Consider the following 18729-nt stretch of genomic DNA (forward strand, 5'->3'; position numbering starts at 1 on the left):
AATTACTTCGGCGTAGCTGAATGACGAGCCATAAAAGTTTTAACGAGGGTTTACCACCCCTAGCGGCGGGTATGGAGGCTACCCCCCCCCTCACACACACCGGTGAATGCTTCACTTTGCTTAGAGGTAGGACTTATCCCGGGAAACAGGGCCGGCGGGCACATATGTGTAAATAGCTAAGGTTTGTATAGTTAGGAAAAATACAAATTATCTACGAATTTGTCATTTGTTCCGTAACTGAAATACCAACCACGCTATTTACATGGGGTGACTCAACCCTTAGGAAGGGCGGTAAGTCCCCTGCCATAGTGGCTTTGGCTTGCCCGGGGACCCCAGATTCGAGTGTGTAAGTACTCAAGAAATAAGGGGTCCCTGCTCCTCGCTGGCATGCTGTGAAACTGCTGCGGCCTACATAAGCTGTGTGTGAAGGTGAGAAGTGACTCGTCCTAGGAAGTTGACCTGGAGTTCTTCAGATGGAAATCTAGGCTAGGACTCTCCCAATACCACCTCGTCACGGTATGGGGACATGACAGTATTACATTTTAATACTAGGAACACAAGGGAGCAGGGCTTATCTGCAGAGGTTCAAAGTCAGCTGTGCAGAGAACCCAGGATGCTGCTTTCTCCAAGGGAGGAGAGGATGAAGAAAAGAATAAGGGCCAGACAGATCTTTTCATTCACGCAGACTGAAACCGGGTAACAATGCCATCAACCTTCTGCTACTTGTCCATTAAGGAGCCTAAGGTTAGACCAGCTGTTGTGCAGCCACCACAGGGCCAATAGAGAACGTATCGAGCCTCCTGTGTGTCACGTCTTGCAGTTAGTGAGCCTTGAAGGTGGTCTGACGCTTCCACACCCCAGCTTGAAGGACCTGCGTCACTGAATAATTCTTCTTGAAGGCCAGGGACGTAGCTATGCCCCTGACATCATGCGCTCTAGGGCGACGTGACGGAGAAGGGTCAGGATTCAAGGCCAGATGTATCACCTTGCGAATCCAGGCCGAGATGGTATTCCTGGTGACCCTCCTCTTCGTCCTCCCAGTGCTCACGAACAGGGCTCGCACCTGGGGACGAACTGCAGCTGTTCTTTTAAGATACAACCTCAGACTCCTCACTGGGCACAGTAGGAGATGGTCTGGGTCATCTGTTACAGAATGGAGACTTGAAACCTGGAAAGAGTCGAACCTAGGGTCCGGCACTCCCGGATTCTGAGTCTTGGCAACAAACTCAGGGACGAAGCTGAACGTTACCTCCTCCCATCCCCTTGAATGGGCGATGTCGTACTAGAGACCATGTAGCTCACTGACTCGCTTGGCCGAGGCCAAAGCTAGCAGGAAAACCGTCTTCCAGGTAAGGTGGCGATCAGAAGCCTGGCGTAATGGTTCGTAGGGGGTCTCTTCAGAGGCCTGAGAACTCGAACCACGTTCCATGGAGGAGGTCTCACTTCCGACTGAGGGCAGTTAAGTTCATAACTCCGTATGAGAAGGGAAAGTTCCAGCGAGGAAGAAATGTCCATTCCTTTGAGCCTGAAGGCAAGACTTAAGGCTGAGCGATAGCCTTTCACTACCGAGACTGAAAGGCGCATTTCCTCCCGCAAATACACGAGGAACTCCGCTATTGCTGGAATAGTGGCATCGAGGGGAGAGATACCCCTTCCACGACACCAACCACAGAAGACTCGCCACTTCGCCTGGTAGACCCCTGCGGAGGACTTAAACAGGTGACCAGACATCCTGTTCGCAACTTGTTGCAAAAATCCTCTCTGTGAGGAGATGCTGGATAGTCTCCAGGCGTGAAGTCGAAGCGAAGCTAAGGCTTTGTGGTAGATGTTGGCGTGTGGTTGTTTGAGTAGCTCGTGACATGGAGGGAGTTCTCTCGGAACCTCCGTGTGGAGTTGCAGAAGGTCCGGGAACCATTCTGCGTGATGTCATAGCGGAGCTATCAGGGTCATTGAAAGATTGATCGATATTCTGGTCTTTTTAAGCACCCTCCTCATCATACAGAACGGGGGAAAGCCGTACACATCGACGTTGTCCCACCGTTGTTGGAAGGCATCCTGCCAGAGAGCCTTGGGGTCCGGGACCGGGGAGCAGTACAGCAGAAGCTTGAAATTCAGCGCTGTAGCAAACAGGTCCACCGTTGGGGAACCCCACAAAGTCAGGACTTTGTTGGCTACTTTAGGATCCAAAGACCACTCGGTACTCACTATCTGCGTCGCTCTGCTCAAACTGTCGGCGAGCACATTCCTTTTGCCTGGAATGAAGCGAGCCTCTAGCGAGATCAAGTGGACTTCGCACCATCTCAGGATCTCTACTGCAAGATGGGATAGCTGTTCCGAAAAGGTACCTCCCTGCTTGTTGATATAAGCCACCACCATGGCATTGTCGTTCATCACCACCACAGAGTGGCCCGCCAGGACTTGGTGGAACTTTTGAAGTGCCAGGAACACGGCCTTCATTTCTAGCAGGTTTATGTGAAGGTACTTTTCTGATTCTGACCACAGGCCTGAGCTACTGTGGTTCAGAACGTGGGCCCCCCACCCTTTCTTTGATGCGTCCGAGAACAACATCAAATCCGGGGGGAGGACGAGAAGGTCCACTCCCTTTCGCAGGTTCTCGTCCGCCACCCACCACTGGAGGTCCGTCCGTTCCGCAGGACCCATAGGGATCAGAGAGTCCGGGGAATCGTGACCTTGATTCCACCAGGACTTGAGTCGCCACTGGAGGGATCTCATTCTGAGGCGGCCGTTGGGAACGAGACAGGCCAGGGAGGAGAGGTGGCCGAGGAGACGTAGCCACGATTGGGCTGGGAGTTCTTCTCGATTGAGGAAGGGTCTCGCGACCTTCCTCAGCCTTGCTATCCTGTCGTCTGATGGGAAGGCTTTGTGGAGATTGGTGTCTATGATCATGCCTAGATATACCAGTTTCTGAGAGGGCTGCAGAGAGGACTTCTCGAGATTTACCATGATCCCTAGATCCTAGCAAATTTCGAGGAGCTTGTCTCGGTGGCGAAGAAGGGTTGCCTCCGAGTCCGCTAGGATCAGCCAGTCGTCCAGATAACGGAGGAGACGGATGCCGATCCTGTGAGCCCACAAAGAGATCAGGGTGAACACTCTGGTGAAGACCTGAGGGGCTGTGGAGAGACCGAAACACAGCACCTTGAACTGGTAGATCTTATTGTCTAGGCAAAATCTTAGGTACTTCCTTGAAGACGAATGGACTGTGATCTGGAAGTACGTGTCCTTCAGGTCCAGTGTACACATGAAGTCTTGTGGTCTCAATGCGAGTCTGACCGTGTCTGCCGTCTCCATACTGAACGGAGTCTGCTTGACAAACCCGTTCAGGGTTGAGAGGTCGATGACTGGTCTCCAGCCTCCAGACGCCTTTCTCACAAGAAAGTCGACTGTAGAAGCCTGGGGACCCGTCTACAACCTCCTGGAGAGCGTCCTTCTTCAACATGGTCTGGACTTCTGCCCAAAGGGCTTGCCCTCTTGCTGATCCCATGGCAAGAGAGCTCAACGACACTGGATTCGCTGTCAGGGGAAGTAGAGAGGCTGTAAACGGGACGCGATAACCCTGAGCGATCACGGAAATCGTCCAGGCATCTGCCCCGAGTTGCTGCCACCTTGTCGCGGAACTTTGTAGGCATCCCCCCACTGGTGGACATGCAGGGGGACTGCCAACCCTAGCGTTTACAGCCTCGGCCATTACCTCTAGGGTTCTTGCCTCCCCTGGAGGACTTCTTGCTCCTTCTGCTCTTGGCAGGAAAGTTCTTAGACACCTTCGGCTTCGCTGCAGTGGTCTTCTTCGTGTCCTTAGCTGGACGGGGCTGCTGAGCCACTGGAGGTTTGTAGGGCCTCGATGTCAGAGCTCTATGACTGAGGGAATCCTGGTTGGACTTCCTCCACCTCTCAGCGGTAAGCTCCACGTCCTTAGGCTCAAACAAACTCTTACCGAACACGGAAGAGTATCTGAGTCTGCTAACCTCCAAACTGGGAACCTTCTGGTGGAACCTCTCAGCCACAGCGTCCCGACGTTTGAGAATCGTATTGGCCCACAAGCTCGAGACTTGGTGGGCCACAAACTCAATGGTCCGTGTGCCTGAGAGTAAGAAAGTCTCCAGTGCCTTCCTGGTGCTTTCTTTGGAGAGGTCCTCAGACCGCACCAGGATGCCCAGAGACCCCAGCCAGATGTCAAGCCATGAAGTTGCCTGCATGGCACACTTAGCGATCTTCTCCTGGCTTAGGATCTCAGTGGCCGAGAAGGACACGTGCTGGTTGGAGTGTCTCTCTAGAGGAACTCCCCTGGTGAGTTCTTCCACAGAGTGATGCATCGGAAGATCCAAACAAAACTCCTCAAGGATCTCAAAGTACCTCCTCTGATGGACTTGAGGAGGAGGGAGGAGCTTGTTACCGGCGCTGGATCTGCTGGAGGAGGCAAGCTCAGAGAGCTGTCCCTCGACCTTGTCCCTGGCACTCTTCATCCCCTTAGACCAGGGCAAGGCTGCACTGGCCCTAAAGGGTTTCTAGGTGCCGTAGACGCAGTCCAGGACCGTGTCTTTACCTTCACGAGGAGGAATCTCAGGGTCTGGGATTCCGTTGAGGTTCCTCATGAGGGTCAGGACTTGCCAGAATGCATGTTCTGACTCTTGGTGCTCTCCTCCTGAAGGACTGGCAGCGAAGTCTCCCGTCCCCAGGGGCTCTTCCTGGGGGGACACGTGGACATCCTCGGAAGGTCTAGATGGCTCCTGCCTGATCCTTGCTGACGATTTAGGAATCATCTTAGAGTCCTTCGGTTCCCTCCTGGACGGGATACAGGACTCAAGTAACGAAGGGTGCAGGCTCCTTTCCAACCCTGGACGAGAAGACTTCTCAGGGAGAGGCGGAGCTTCCCCCATTAGTGCGATGGGGGAATGGTCCGGCTCGTCCGACTCTCCTGAGGATGGGTAGTCCTCATCTGCAGGGGAGGGAGAGAAAGTCTGGGGGGGGGGGAGGAGCCCTGCGCAAGGATCTGCGAGGAGACAAAATAGGCCTTGGAGGTGTTTCCACGGGAGAGACTCCTCTCTTCCTCTTCAGGGGGGAGGAAGCTGCCACTGATTTGAGACCCATGTCAGAGAGGGCGGGCTTCATCGCCTGCACAAGAGCTCTGACTAGGGTACTGAACCAGGGCTGCTGGCTGACAGTCGCGCTGTCAGACACTCCCTCTGGAGGGAAGGGGATCGTTCGATCCCTTGGAGGAGTCGACAAATGCGGGTTCGCCTGTGAAGCTGAAAAGGAAGAGTCCTTAGACCTGTCCGGGAAGAGCCCCTCCTCCGGCGAGCGCGCTGGTCTGCGCTTGCAGGGAGGGGAACGAGACGAAGACCTGTCCGACTGGCGACGCTCGCGCTGGAGGTCGCGTGATGGGCCCTGGCCAGGGTCGCACGCGAAAAGATCGCGTGACACAGGAATCTCGCGCGCGCGCGTATAGGCATAGGCGAGAGAAGGTGGTGGAGCGGGCGCGAGGGCGCGGTGGCGCGTAGGCGAGGTCACAAGAGCGTGGGAGCGATGATGGGCTGGTGATTGTGTGGGCGCGTGGGTGCGGGAGCACGCAGGAGCTGGAGCTGGAGTGGGCACGTGGGCGCGGGCGCGCATGGGAGATGGCGAGGGCGTGTGGCGCGCAGGAGCCGGAACGGGAGGCGGCCGGATGCGAGGACACGCAGCATCCTGATGCTGCCCTGGAGGGCACAAGAGAACAGGGGCGCCTGAGCGAGTATCCGGGAGAACCGGGCTAGGGCGCGTGAGCGCCGGTTCAGGATAGCGCGAGGAAGGGATGGCGCGTTGGCGTGTTGGCGTGTAGGTTGGCGCTGGTCCGACAGGACAGGCATACTTGCCTGTGGGCGCGCATGGCGCACATCAGGAAGTGGACGCACTGGTGTGCGCTGCTGCGGTGGGCGAGCAGGACGCGCGGTTTGATGAGGGCGCACAGGTGTGCATTGAAGGGTTGCATGAGGCGCCTTAATGACAGGAACGGGGCGCGCAACCGGAGCGTCGCGCGCGGCTGGAACGCGTGCAGGATCGCGCGGTCTGGAAGGAGAGCCCTGGGGTGCCTGTGAGCGCCCGTGCGCTAGCTTAGGAGCCTCCTGGGCGGCGTGCTGTGATGTGGAAGCGCGCTGGCGTGTTGGCGAGCGCGTGAGCGCTGGGACTGGAACAGCGCGTGGGCGCGCTGGGACTGGAACAGCGCGTGGGCGCGCTGGGACTGGAACCGCGCGTGGGCGCGCTTCGCGCGTAACTCCAGAAGGGCGCTGCGAGTCCAGAGGAACCTGTGAGCGCCTGTGCGCTAGCGAAGGAACCTCTCGGACGGCGCGCGACGAGGAAGGTACCGAGGAACGCTGGGGCGCAGGTGGGTGCGTGTGCGCAGGTGGGTGCGTGTGCGCAGGTGGGTGCGTGTGCGCAGGTGGGTGCGTGTGCGCAGGTGGGTGCGTGTGCGCAGGTGGGTGCGTGTGCGCAGGTGGGCGCTGTCACGCTGTCACAGGAACTGCTGGAGGGCGCCGGGGCGCAGAAGGATGTGGGCACGCAGGGGAACCCTGGCGCGAAGCAGGAACAGGGGCGTGCACGCGTGTAGGTGAACGCTGTGGCGCTAAGACAGAAACAGTGGCAGCAGCAGGAGGGCGCGCAGGAAGAACCTGGCGCTGGAAGGCAAGAGGTGCGGTTTTGCACTCAAGACCCTTAAGCCCCGAAGGGCCCGGTGCCTGCGCAGTGGCAGGATCAGGTTTGAGTGCCACGCGCATCTGGAACATCAGAGGGTGACGGCAAGTCAGCAGGTCTGGAGGGAGACTGGTCACTGTGTCCCGAAGGACGACCATCATCCGAAGGGGATCGCGAATGATCCCTGGAGAGGTCTAAGGTGGTAGCTGGCAGGATCGGCGAACGGCGAGTCGTCTCCTCCGCAGAGGACTGTGGCGACGACGAGCCGAAGAGGCACCTCCCAACTCCCTTGTGAGGGGAAGGAAGGCCTCTACGGCAAAGGGGAGGACGAGCCTTCCGCCTTATACGCCCACGAGGGGCCGTGGGATCAGCAGGCTGACCATCAAGGGGCCTCCGAAGAGGAGTCTATGTAAGGGAACTCCCCGAGGGGGAGAATCACCGGCAGGAGAGACCGTGGGACTTAGATCCTCCCTCGAAAGGTGTTCAGAGGGGGAGTCTAAGCCGTCAGCTACCTCAGCAACAGGAACGGGGGTTTGACTTGACCCACGAGATGTCTCCGTCACAACAACGTCAACCACAGACAGAGAATCTATCCCTGCTGTAGTTGGCGATTGTTTGACAGCTGCACCAAGTTTGATCATGTCAAACAGGGCTTCCTTGGAGGGCGAACCCTGCAGCCCCAAGGAAGCCCAAAGCTGAAACAAATCACGATTAGACATATTCAAATCCTCCTCCGGGGGAGGAGGGGCAGCAGCCTCGCTATGGGAGGCGACTACCTCTCCCGCACCCCGGGATCGGTCAACAGCAATACGGTCTACGCTACCACTCACCGGCCTCTCGGAAGAGACCGCTCGAGGGGGAGCTTCGGAGGAGGAAAGGGCTACGGAAGAAGTCCTGGAATTTTCTCTCTTCAAAGAAGCCTCTGAAGGAGAAAGATCCCTTTTGGACTTTTTCTTCCGGTGCCGGGCAAACCTCTCCCACTGGGAGGTAGACCACTCCCTACATTCTATACACACGTTACCACTATCACACAGCTGGCCCCTACAGTGAGGACATAAGGTGTGGGGATCGGTGTCGACCGCCGACATAAAGGTCCCACAAGGGCGGCAGGGAAGTCCAGGGCAAGTACGCATAGTAGTAGAGGCCGACTTCAAACACACTGAAAAAGAAAAAGCAAAAACAGATTAAATATGGCAGTCAAAGCGAGGGAAAGAGCAGACAGGTCTGTTCTCTTCCCGAGCCAAAAGCAAAGTGAAGCATTCACCGGTGTGTGTGTGGGGGGGGGGCTTAGCTAGCTACCCGCTAACTAGCGGCGGGGTAGTAAACCCTCGTTAAAACTTTTAAGGCTTGCCATTGAGCTGCGCCGAAGTAATTACCCCATGTAAATAGCGTGGTTTGTATTTCAGTTACGGAACAAAACTGAATTATAATCTTTAAAATAATAAAGGTAATACTGTAATCAATAAGAAATACATTTCATATTCACAATCATGATCAAGTTTAAGTAGACTTAGCTGTCCATACGTGACCACACATAAGTTTCAAAAGACGGGGAGGAAAGTCAGGTACAGTGGTTTTTTTTGGTCTTCACCAAGTAGAATAAATTTATGGGAGACTTCGTATTAAGCCAGCTTTATACTAAATACCGTATTCACATTCAGGATTCAATACGACACACTTCGGTTCAGGTTAACCACAGAGACAACAGCTAGAATCTAGAGAGAAGGTCGCTGTTTTGACCACCATGGTTTACAGCTGTAATATTAAAATATTAATTAATATGCTCCTGTCCAGGTCAGCTGCAACTTTCTCGTCTCAAATCAAGTTGGTAAGCTTTGTTTTATGCCAACAAGGCAGCTTTTGTCTCAACTAATCTTTCAGCTAAAAACCTTCCATATTCCAGAACCCAGCTGACATTAACAGAGTCTTATACTTTGTTAATATCCTGTGGTATGGGTAGGAAAGAGATTTGTGCTTTTAATCTAAAATGACAAATTCGAAGATAATTTGTATTTTTCCTAACCATACAAACCTTAGCTATTTACATTGGGTTTACCTTTTAGCGCAGCTGAAATGACGAGCCATTAGAATTTAACGAGGGTGTATTACCCCCGCGCTAGTTAGCGGGGGGGGGGGGGGGGGGTTAGGGGAGTTGTAGCTAGCTACCCCTCCCCCCCTCACACACAGATGAATGCTCACTTTCACTTAGAGGTAGGACTTGTCTTGGGGGACAGGGCTGGCGGGAAAATATGTGTAAATAGCTAAGGTTTGTATGGTTAGGGAAAATACAAATTATCTTCAAACTTGTCATTTGTTCCGTAACCGAAATACAAACCACGCTATTTACATTGGGTGACTTACCCCTTAGGTAGGGTGGAAAGTCCCCAGCCATACTGGCTTTGGCTTTACCCGGGGACTCAGAATCCGAGTGAGTTGCACTCGAGAAAAGGAGTCCCTGCACCTCACAAGTTCCTTGCTCCGCAAGGAACTGTGTGGCCTACATAAGCTTGTGTGTGAAGGAAGAAGTGTGACCCGTCCTAGGCAGTTGACCTGGAGTTCCAGAAGGAACTCTGGGTTAGGACGTTCCCAATACCACCTCGTCAGGGTATGGGGGACGCGACAGTATTGACTCAATACTCGGAACACAAGGAAGCATGGTTTACCTGCAGAGGTTCGAGGTCAGCTATGCAGAGACCAGGATGCTGCTTCCCCGTAGAGGGGATGATGAAGAAAGAAATAAGGGCCAGACATACTTCTTTCGTTCATGCAGACTAAAACCTGATAACAATGCCCTCAACCTTCTGCTACCTGTCCAAAAAGGAGCCTGAGGTTAGACCAGCTGTTGTGTAGCCACCACAGAGCGATAGAAAACGTATCGAGACTCCTGTGGGTCACGCCCTGCAGGAAGCGGGCTGCGAAGGTCAATAGACGCTTCCAGACTCCAGCTTGTAGCACCTGCGTCACAGAGTAGTATTACTCGAAGGCGAGGGACGTTGCGATGTATCCAACATCGTGCTGTAGGGCGACGTGACGCGGGAGGGTCTGGAGACAGGTCGAGATGAATGTCCTTGAGTCCAGGCTGAAAAGGTATACTGGTGACTCTCCCCCGTGTCCTCCTTGTGCTCCCAAATCGGCTGCAACTGAGGACAAACTGCAGCTGTTCCCAAAGCTAACCTCTCGATTCCTTTACTGGCAAGAAAGAGAAGTTCTTGGGACATCAGATACAGAATGGAGACTCGAAATCTTGAAGGAATTGGACCGAAGGGCCGGGACCCCCAGATTCTGAGTCTAGCCAACAACTCAGGAGCGAACCTGAATGTTGCCTTCCCCTCTTCCTTAGAAAGGGCGGAGTCGTACGAGACCAAGAAGATTGCTTACACACTGGCCGTGGCCAGAGTGAGCAGGAGACCCAAGGCGGAATACAATCCGAGGCCTGTCGTAAAGAGTCTTGAGAAGATCTCTTAAGGGACTAAAAAGTCCGAGCCATGCTCCAAGTTGGAGGTCTTCCTCCGACTAGGGCAGGGACAATCATAGCTTCGCATGAGCGAGGAAAGATCCAGCGGGCAGGAAAAGTTATTCCTTTAAGCCTGAAGGTCAGGGAAAGGCTGAGCGACAGGCTTCATTTCCGAGAGCGGAAAGGAGTTTCCTCCCGCCGAAAAGCAATAAGACCGTTATTGCTGGAGAAGAGGCCTCAAGGGAAGAGGTATATCTCCCACGTCACCAACCATCGAAGACTCTTTACTTTGCCTGGAAGACCCCTGCGGATGACTATCGCAGATGACGCGACCTCCGTACCGCGACTGTAGCGGGTTGTCTCTTCTTGAGGAGGAAGCCTAGTGCCTCCAGGCATAAGGCCGAAGCGACGCCCCGGTTCGGGAGAGATGTTGCAGTGTGGTTGTTTGAGTAGTCTGCGCCGTGGGAGAAGCTCTCCCGGGAGTTCCGTCAGGGGAAGCAGAGGGTCCAGAAACCGTTCTGCGCATAGTCCCAGTGGAGCTCTCCCATTGAAAGGTTGACAGACAACCTGGTCTTGTTGAGACCCATTGTCCACAGACAAAAAGGAGGGAAGACGCAGGCGTCGAAGTTGTCCCACCATCACCGGAATGCATATTGCCAGTCTTGGGGTCTGAGACTGGGGGGAAGAACAGCGGGAGCTTGAGGTTCCAAGCTGTTGCGATCAGGTCCCCCAGACCAGGACTTGCTGGTTACTCAAGGTCAAAGACCCCCAGGTACACTCTCTCTACGAGGCTCTGCTCGGATAGTCGGAGAGAACATTCCTCTGCCTGGAATGAGAGAGCCGATGGTGGTATTGAGAGTAACTCAATCATCCCGGTATCTCTACTGCAAGATGTGAAGGTGTGAAAATGCGTCCCCTGCTGGTTAGAACACGCCAGAATCATGAAGTCAACGAGCACGGAGCGACTCGGCAGGAGCTGTAGGATCTGTAGAGGGGCCAGACTATGGCCCCTAAGCCTGCCTGAATGATGGAGAGGTATCCTTCAGGTCTTGACCATAGGCCTGGACCGGAACATGCCGGCCCCCCCCCCCCCCCCCTTTCCTTTGACGAGTCCGAGAACAGCATCAAGAATGTGGTGAAAGGACGAGACTATCCACTACCATCAAGAGGTTCCATAGGTCAACACCCATTGCAGGTCTAATAGTTCCGCTGGTCCCATAGGGGCCAGGAAGTCCGGTTAAACGTTGCCTGAAACCACCGGAACTTGGACCGCCCCACATGGAACTTATCCCTAGGCGACCGTTCGGACTATAGACGGGTCAATGAGGAAAGGAGAACTAGGAATAGTTCCAAGGTAGGGCTGAAAGCTCTGCTTGACTGAGAACAGGTACTGCGACTCTCCTCAGTCTTGCCACTTTCAACTGAAAGGAAGGCTCGGAGGATGTGGCAACAGAATCTGGCGTCCCCAGGTGGTCACCCATCCAAGTACCGACCAGAACCGACGTTGCTTAACCTCGCTGGACGGACGAGAAGCGGGGTTTCCAACGTGGTAAGGCCGTTGACTCAATATCATGGCCAGATACTCCAGATGTTCAGGCAGAAGAAGAGAAGGCTCCAAGCAAAATACCATGAACCCACACTCATGGTAAGCATCCGGAAGCTTGTCCCGGCGCTGAAGAAGGTCGAACCCGAGCCTACCGGAGTTGACCAGCCCTCCTAAAGGCAAAAGAGGCGGAAGCCTGCACCTGAGCGGCCATGAGGAAAGCAGGGAGAGTTTCCTGGGGGAAAAAACCTGCTTTGCCACGGCGGGATAGCCACACTGCATCATAAGCAGGAATACTTGCAGTCTAGGCTGAATTCCACGAGCTCCCTGGAAGATGGATGGATTGGAAACTGAAAGTACCCGTCCTTCCGATCCAGGGTTTAAGGAGTCCTGTCGCCTCGTTACCAGTCTGATCGATTCTGCTGTTCTACGCTGGCCGAAGTTTGTTCGACAAACTTGATCAGGGCTGAGAGGTCGACTACGGAACTCCCCTCTCAGATCCTTCCTTACAAGAAAGGATCGACTGAAGAGGCAGGGGGTGAAGCCGTCGATGATCCTATGGAGGACCTTCGCCTAAGGTATGGATCATTCTGCCCAACCGGGCAACTCTTGCCGACACTATGGCATAGAGGTTCAGAGACACTGAATTCGCTGACAGAGACGGCAGGCGCGATATCTTTGGCTGATCACAGAGATCGTGCGGGAATGGGCATCGGGAAGCTGTCATCCGGATGAGTAACCTTAAGCATCCTCCCAGCGAGAAACCTGCAATCCTAGAGTTCGTGAACTCTGCCGCTCCTTTTAGGACTATGCCCCCCCGGGGGAGCCTCCCGTGCCATCTGTTCCTGACAGGAGGAAACTGCAATTGGACACCTTGTCTCAGTTGTCGTAGCCGATAACTTAGGACGACGTGGTTGAAAGAAAAAGGCGCTGGAGCCCTGCAGAGTCTGGAAGAAAGCGATTGGAGGAGTGAAAACGGAAGTCGATTTCCTCCGCACAGCCGCTGTCTAAGACTCTGTCCTTGGGCACAAACAAACTCTTCTCAAGGAGGGAAGGGTGTCTGAGGTTGTCGACCTCCACAGATGAGACACCCGAAGGAAGCCCTCAGTCAGCGCGTCCAGATGGTACAACATCGAGCTTGTCCGCAAGTTAGATACTTAACGACGAAAGGCCAAGGTGCTTGAGCCCGAGAGGAGGAAAGTACCCATGATCTTCCTGTAGTTTCCTTGAACCAAACCTCGGGCCGTAACCGAGGAGGGAAAGGACCTGGTAAGCCCCCAGAGGAAGGGGTAAGCAGTCACCCCTTGGCCGATGGAGAAATCTCAAACGGAAAGCCCCCCGCCAAAAATCCTTCCAGGGAATGACGGGGAAGGGCTAACCCAGGTTCTGGAAAGAGGAGTGTTGCTCAGACCTCCTTGAAGTTTCTTCCTATTCTTGCAAGTGCCATGCTCTGCGTTTACGGGGTGAGGCCGTGTTCTGGAAATACGCTCCAGAAGAACTCGCCAGGCTGGCCATGCAGCGAAAACCCCAATGGGAATCGTGGTCGCAATCGCCCTGGAGCTCGCGCGATGGTAATTCAAAGATTTGCGCGTGGGCGAACGTGGAAGCGCCCATGAGCGGTCACGCAGGAACGCAAACGAAGGTGAGTGAAGGAGCGCAGAAGGAAGGCGAGCGTGGTAGGAATGGCGAGAGCTGGTGGTCGGCGAACGATAACCCATAGACGAGCAATGGATACTGCAAGAATTAAGCCGACGTTCGTGCGAAGAAACACTGTAGGTTCAAGCGACGGAACACCGTCGGTTCGCGCGACGGAACACCGTCGGTTCGCGCGACGGAACACCGTCGGTTCGCGCGACGGAACACCGTCGGTTCGCGCGACGGAACACCGTCGGTTCGCGCGACGGAACACCGTCGGTTCGCGCGACGGAACACCGTCGGTTCGCGCGACGGAACACCGTCGGTTCGCGCGACGGAACACCGTCGGTTCGCGCGACGGAACACCGTCGGTTCGCGCGACGGAACACCGTCGGTTCGCGCGACGGAACACCGTCGGTTCGCGCGACGGAACACCGTCGGTTCGCGCGACGGAACACCGTCGGTTCGCGCGACGGAACACCGTCGGTTCGCGCGACGGAACACCGTCGGTTCGCGCGACGGAACACCGTCGGTTCGCGCGACGGAACACCGTCGGTTCGCGCGACGGAACACCGTCGGTTCGCGCGACGGAACACCGTCGGTTCGCGCGACGGAACACCGTCGGTTCGCGCGAAGGAACACCGTCGGTTCACGCGCGGGGCGAACATTGGAGAGCATGTGCGCAGACGCGCATGAGCGTAGACGTGCAGGCACGTGGGCGTGTGGGCGCGCAGGCGAGCGGTCGCGCGGGCGCTCGCCTGGGTGTGTGGGCGCGCGGGCGAGCGGTCGCGCGGGCGCGCGGTCGCGTGGGCGCGCGGGCGAGCGGTCGCGAGGGTGGGCAGGTGAATGAGCGCGAGTCCGAGGCGGCGAACGCAAGCGTTAGCGCGATGGCGAGGAAACGAGCTGCCGCGTGGGCGAGGAAGACCGCTGGCGATGTGGATTAACAGGCGATCGGTGGTGAGCTGGTGAGCGCTGACACGCAGGTTGGCAATGGCGCGTTGGCGAGCGATGGCGAGAAGCATGCGCAGGTGAGCGATCGCGAGCGATGGCTAGCAACATGCGCAGGAGAGCGATCGCGAGCGATGGCGAGCAGCATGCGCAGGTGAGCGATCGCGAGCGATGGCGAGCAGCATGCGCAGGTGAGCGATCGCGAGCGATGGCGAGCAGCATGCGCAGGTGGGCGATTGCGCGATGGCGAGCAGCATGCGCAGGTGGGCGATCGCGCGATGGCGAGCTAGTAGCTGGCAAACCATGTTCCTTCAGAAGCGTTGGAGAACGTTGGCGCGCCGGCTGTAACACACGCGGGCGATCCGGAGATCGCCGAGAGACAGGTGATCGCTGACGTGTAGAACGCTGTTGAATAGGCGATACTAAAATCGCCTGTGCGCGCTGGCGGGCAGGTGAACGCTGGCGAGCAGGTGATCGCTGGCGAGCTGATGATCGCTGGCGAGCTGATGATCGCTGACGAGCAGAAGGCAACGCGTGGAAGCCTGCGCATATAAGAAGAGTCCTTGACCCAGACCTGAACCGAAGTTCTAGATCGCGAGGGCGAACGTGGGCGCGTAACAGGAACCAACAGGAACAGCAGGGATGATCATCATGAGAGCGCTGACGAACAGGAGAGCGCTGACAAACAGGAGAGCGCTGATGAACAGGAGAGCGCTGGCGAACAGGAGAGCGCTAGCGATCAGGAAGCGCTGATGAGCAGGAGAGCGCCTGTGCGCTAACACTGAGCAGGAGCAGGAGAGAACACAGCAGAAGGGCGCGCAGGGAAACCCTGACACGCAAGGGAAGAACCCCCGTGGGAGGCAACACTTTGCCCCGAAGGGAACGTTATCCGTCGGGAGACAGATGTCCATCGGAAGACCAGTGCCTGTCCGCCGGGAGACTGATGTCCGTTGGAAGACCGTTGTCCGTCGGGAAGACCGTTGCCCGTCGGAAGACGAGATCAGACTGCTGCCCATCTGCACCAAGGCGGAAGGTCAAGAAGAAGGAGTTGTAGGCTGCAAACGGAGATTCAAAAAGGCGCCTCTTAGCACCCTTATAGGGAGATGAGAGGCCCTTATGACGAGGCGGACGGTGGGCCTTACGGCGAGGGAGGCCAACAGCAACAGCAGCAGAAGAATCCTCCGAAGAGGAGTCTCTATGAGTGTACTCTCGCGAACGAAAGAGAAACACTTCGTAGAAGAGACTGGTCAGCCAGTGACCTAAAAGGAGCAATCCTCCAAAGAGAGGCTCCTGCAGTTGCCCAGCCCCTTGAGCGAAACTGCAGGTGTGACCGCTCAGCACCAAGAGCATAGTCGCACGAAAAAAAGGCAAGAGAAGAACCCCCCAAAAGGGGAAAAACTCAAGCCTGGACAGGAAAAACTTCCCTCGGAAGGAAAGTTACCCGTCCAAGGAGGCAAGCCTCCTGAGAGTTCTAAAATGAACTGGAGAGCTGTCCGTCGTCACGGGAGTACTTCCAGTAGAAGGAGACACGCCCCTGACGAAAATACAAGGGGGGAGGCAGCAATAGCCGAATCCCCAGGCCTCAACAAGACAGCTCACACCGTTGCCATATTACAGAAACGAACTAGATCGGTAACTGTAAAAAAATAAAACAAAAATCATTAGTACACATTCATTCCCCCGGGAAGGCTCCGAAGAGGAATCCCGAGGGAATGGAAACAAGAATTACACAACAGGCACATGCCCTCACAACCACTTACACTCACGGAAGGAGAGCTGTAACCAAAACAGAATTATAACAATTATAATTATGAAACTATGTAATTATGTAATTTAAAAATGAATGAACACTAAAAAAAGAACGAAAACACCGAAAGGAATCGTTCTACAAGCTGAAAAATTAACAACTACAATTAGATTCATAAACTAATTGAGACAAACGTACGGCGTAGCAACCCCCCCACACGGAAGTACTTCCAGTAGAAGGAGACACGCCCCTGACGAAAATACAAGGGGGGAGGCAGCAACAGCCGAATCCCCAGGCCTCAACAAGACAGCTCACACCATTGCCATATTACAGAAACGAACTTGATCGGTAACTGTAAAGAAATAAAACAAAAATCATTAGTACACATTCATTCCCCCGGGAAGGCTCCGAAGAGGAATCCCGAGGGAAAGGAAACAAGAATTACACAACAGGCACGTGCCCTCACAACCACTTACACTCACGGAAGGAGAGCTGTAACCAAAACAGAATTATAACAATTATAATTATGAAACTATGTAATTATGTAATTTAAAAATGAACGAACACTAAAGAAAGAACGAAAACCCCGAAAGGAATCGTTCTACAAGCTGAAAAAATAACAACTACAATTAGATTCATAAACTAATTGAGACAAACGTACGGCGTAGCAACCCCCCCACACGGAAAGGAAGCTACAAGGGCGTAGTAACACGTAGTAAAAGGGTGAACGACCTCAAGAGAGAGAGAGAGAGAAAGACCGAAGTCAAACTCGATCGCCACCCATAAAATTAAGCCGTGGCGACCTAACTGCCGAGGACTCCACGTAGATATCGTACACTACACACACAACTCTGAAAAGGAAACTTACTGATTTCTATGCTCAAATATATATACAAACATGAAAACATGTTTACATATATATTGAGTAAAAGAAAAGTAAGCGATTAAGTAAAGACAAAACAAACAATGGCTGCCAAGAGAGGACCAAGACAGAGACGTCTGTCACAGTCCGAGCCAAAAGTGAAAGTGAGCATTCATCTCTGTGTGAGGGGGGGGAGGGGTAGCTAGCTACCACTCCCCTACCCCCCCCCCCTAACTAGTGCGGGGGTAATACACCCTCGTTAAATTCTAATGGCTCGCCATTTCAGCTGCGCTAAAAGGTAAACCCAATGTAAATAGCGTGGTTTGTATTTCGGTTACGGAACAAAGAGATATTCCAGGGAGTGGCCATTGTAAAGTCTGCGGGAAATCATTCTCACACATATTACAATCAGAGGTCAGTAACAAAGTAAAGAACTATTTTACAGTGATTATTTACAAAAGCAGAATAATAATTATTAAAAGGAATTATACTCAGGCTGATGTTGGCTATGGATAATGTTGGAATGTGGGAGAGGGAAAGTGGGTAATACACAAGGGAAAAAGAAAAAAAAAAAAGGATGAGCAAAAACTAGGCAAAACTTTTGCAATTATGTCAATCATTGGTGAACTTTGTAAAGTATGCTTAATATACCTTATATTATAAGCAATTAAACAGAAAACAAAGCAAGTACTAAGATGTATAACTTAATTGACATTTTTCTTCAAAATACTCCTTGAATTTTTTACTGTTCACCAAAGAGCAAATTGTCCGCGTTAAAGCAGTCAAAGTTTTGCAAACAATTTCCTGCATTCGATAATTTAAGGTAAAATCAAAATGCATAAAATATAAATAGTCAATGTATTAAATGCACTCAGTAATTATGATATTTTAATTATAAAATAAATTTTTGAATATACTTACCCGGTGAATATATAATAGCTGCAACTCTGTTGCTAGACAGACACATACATAAAAAACTCGCCAGCGATCGCTATACAGGTTGCGGGTGTGCCCACCAGCGCCAACTGTCGGCCAGATACCACTCTCGATGTAAACAAAACCTTCAATTTCTTCTCATCCCACTGCGTCTCTATTGGGGAGGAAGGGAGGGTCGTTTAATTTATATATTCACCGGGTAAGTATATTCAAAAATTTATTTTATAATTAAAATATCATTTTTAAATATTTAACTTAGCCGGTGAATATATAATAGCTGATTCACACCCAAGGAGGTGGGTAGAGACCAGAGTTAAATATGTTTACATCGTATAAGCTAAGAGTTTTTTTTTTTTTTATTTCATTTTGACAGTTATCAATATAACAAAACCAAAATAAATAGGTACCTGGTAAGGAAGTCGACTTAGACGATTACTCTGCCTTGTAAGTACGTCTTCCTTACGGAGCCCAGCGATCCTCTTAGGATGCTGACAGACTCCCAGGAGCTGAAGTATCAAGGGCTGCAACCCATACAACAGGACCTCATCAAACCCCTAATCTGGGCGCTCTCAAGAAATGACTTTGACCACCCGCCAAATCAACCAGGATGCGAAAGGCTTCTTAGCCTTCCGGACAACCCATAAAAACAACATTAAAACATTTCAAGAGAAAGATTAAAAGGATATGGAATTAGGGAATTGTAGTGGTTGAGCCCTCACCCACTACTGCACTCGCTGCTACGAATGGTCCCAGTGTGTAGCAGTTCTCGTAAAGAGACTGGACATCTTTCAAGTAAAATGACGCGAACACTGACTTGCTTCTACAATAGGTTGCGTCCATGATACTTTGCAGAGATCTATTTTGCTTAAAGGCCACAGAAGTTGCTACAGCTCTAACCTCGTGCGTCTTAACCTTAAGCAAAG

At 53.2% G+C, this 18729-nt stretch overlaps 1 long non-coding RNA gene and 1 pseudogene across 2 annotated transcripts in view; both read right to left on the reverse strand.

Annotated features, from left to right (window-relative positions):
- Window positions 1–18729, reverse strand: part of LOC137650677 (uncharacterized) — a 191049-nt gene that overhangs the window by 70293 nt on the left and 102027 nt on the right. The gene's annotated exons all lie outside the window — the stretch shown is intronic.
- Window positions 11580–11698, reverse strand: LOC137651383 (5S ribosomal RNA; annotated as a pseudogene).

The sequence above is a fragment of the Palaemon carinicauda genome, chromosome 12 (genome assembly GCF_036898095.1).
Source record: "Palaemon carinicauda isolate YSFRI2023 chromosome 12, ASM3689809v2, whole genome shotgun sequence".
Lineage (NCBI taxonomy): Eukaryota > Metazoa > Arthropoda > Malacostraca > Decapoda > Palaemonidae > Palaemon > Palaemon carinicauda.